At 41.5% G+C, this 2,562-nt stretch overlaps 1 pseudogene; it reads right to left on the reverse strand.

Moving 5' to 3' along the window:
* Positions 1 to 719: 719 nt before the first annotated feature.
* Positions 720 to 2,258, reverse strand: LOC110288923 (annotated as a pseudogene).
* Between the last annotated feature and the right edge of the window lie 304 nt (positions 2,259 to 2,562).

Here is a 2,562-nt window from a genome sequence, read left to right on the forward strand (position 1 = left end):
ATAAAATCGACTTCCAACCCAAAGTCATCAAAAAAGACAAGGAGGGGCACTTCATACTTATCAAAGTTAAAATCTACCAAGAGGAACTCTCAATTCTGAATATCTATGTTCCAAATGCAGGGCAGCCACATTCATTAAAGAAACTTTAGTAAAGCTCAAAGCACACATTGCACCTCACACAATAATAGTGGGAGACTTCAACATACCACTTTCACCAATTTTTGTTCTTAGTAGTAGTCTCAGAACAAGTTTTCCTAAATTATTTCTGGCATATTTCTTCTTTTACTCCTTTACATATAGTATCTATAACTCTTTTCTTTCTTTCTTTCTTTCTTTCTTTCTTTCTTTCTTTCTTTCTTTCTTTCTTTCTTTCTTTCTTTCTTTCTTGTTTTCGAGACAGGATTTCTCTGTGTAGCTTTGAGTGTCCTGGCACTCACTTTGTAGACATTGCCGGCCTCAAACTCAGAAATTTTCCTGCTAGTTCCTCCCAAGTGCTGGGATTAAAGGTGTGCTCCACCACCACCTGGCTCAACTACTTTCTTTAGGTATAAGTAACTAGCACTTTTTTTTTAACAGTAAGAAATACTTGATTATAAGTTTATAATACAATATAAGTAGCTTGGGTTCAATCTGCTTTTAGGCAGCTGAGCACCACATCCACCAATTCCTTGCAGGCTTCTGCCTTCCTTCATATTGCACTGTTCATTGGTAGCTCTGGCTCATAGGCCAGTGGGAGAGGCTGAAGAAAAGGGGTCAGCAGCCCAGTCCAGATCATCAACTCTTAGTTTGCTGGACTGCACCTGTAATCTGTTGGGGTTATAGCTGCTCCGGAAGGACTGCTCTTCGAGGGTCAGGACAGCAAAGAAGGGGTGCAGCAAAGCTTCTGACAGTGTGAGGCGCTAACCAGAATCAAACTCTGATATCTTTCTCATCAGGACAAACAGCTGCACATGCTCCACAGAATCCTTGAGCATGTAATTCTTTAAAAGTTTGCAGTTCTGCTTCACATACTGCCCTTTCAGAGTTGTTTTCATCCCATACCAGGACCCCTTTGTAGAATTATTTTTGCCTCCTGGTATGGTGGATTATGTGTGATGTGATAGGACTTAGGATATTCTCCATCAGAACCCTGTGTTCTCTATTTTCATGGGTCTGGAAAAGTGTAAAGCCATGGCAGTACTGGAAAAGAATGCACCCGATGCTCCAGATATCCCTGGGTTATTCCCAGCACAAATCAAGGATCACCTCACTTGGGCGGTAGTGACAGGTGGTCCACAATGCAGGTGTGATGTTTTTAGTCAAATGTGACACTGCCAAAGTCTGCTCCTCAGATGATGGTGTTCTTTGTTTCCTTTCCTCACAGCTCTTGGGCTCATTGTAGAGGGTTTCAAACTCAGAATTCAAAAACAAGATGTTCTCTGCCTTCAAGTCTGTGTGGGTCAGCTGGTTTTCATGTTGAAGTCTAAGTTCATGAAGAGCTGGTAGTCCATGTGGTAGGGGATAAGACTGCAAAGAAATTTCCTTCAGGAATTCAAATGTGATTTTGCCCAGGAGCTCAAAGGCGATGCACTTATGAACATGGAAGTTGAACCAATCAGACATCAGAATCAGACAAAGGAACCTATTTTCCTTGTCTTTCTCCTTGATTTTCTTGAGAACATTAATTTCTACAGTGCAGCCTTCGAGTACTATGGATGATCTTCATGGCAAACTATGACTTCCCTCAGGCATCGTCCAAGCACTCCATCACCTTACCAAAAATGCCTTCACCTAGGTTCTCCATGATCTCATATCACTGTTGGAGTCAATTACAGACCCACCACACTGAGTGTTGCTCCTTGTCACATTACACATTGTTGCTGCTGCGCTTACTTCTAGGTTGCCTTCTTGAGGAGGTGTTGCTACAAGACTTGGGACAGCGTTTGTGACAGGGGTCAGTATGTTTGCAGTTATGTGTGTTATAGCCCCCTCTCTTATGACTGTCTCCAATGCTGAGAATGTGAAGACCCATAACAATCCACTCCAAAGGATGGGCTCTGCTCTTCACACATATATGTATCACAGTCATGGAGTTCCCGGTATCTCCTCTGGTAGATCCTCCTCATGTCTTCTGGACTGTGATCTCTGTGAGAAAACTCCCTTCGGGATTGGTATTGCAGTCAACCTTCATGCTCCAGACTGTAAGACCACCTCCTCTTTCTGTGGTAGCTCAGGTACGGATCTGACTATGGGGAAAGGTTTTCCTTACAGTGATGCATTGTCTCCCAGGATTCAGCTGCAGCTAGGACCCTGGATATAAGTAACTTAAAGTAGATTTTTTATGCTTTATAGAAATAAATAGTAATTCAATTGCAAAATCAAGATTATAATCCTCAGAATTACAGTGTAACAACTGATATGACATTTTAAAAAAGCTAATCCCATATGTCAATGATATTTTCAATTACAAATACTTAAAATAACTGATTTTCATTTTTCAAATTACACTTTATTTAGTATGCATGTGTGAGTCTCTCTCTCTCTCTCTCTCTCTCTCTCTCTCTCTCTCTCTCTCTCTCTCTC

The sequence above is a fragment of the Mus caroli genome, unplaced genomic scaffold, assembly GCF_900094665.2.
Source record: "Mus caroli unplaced genomic scaffold, CAROLI_EIJ_v1.1 scaffold_6343_1, whole genome shotgun sequence".
Taxonomy (NCBI): Eukaryota; Metazoa; Chordata; class Mammalia; order Rodentia; family Muridae; genus Mus; species Mus caroli.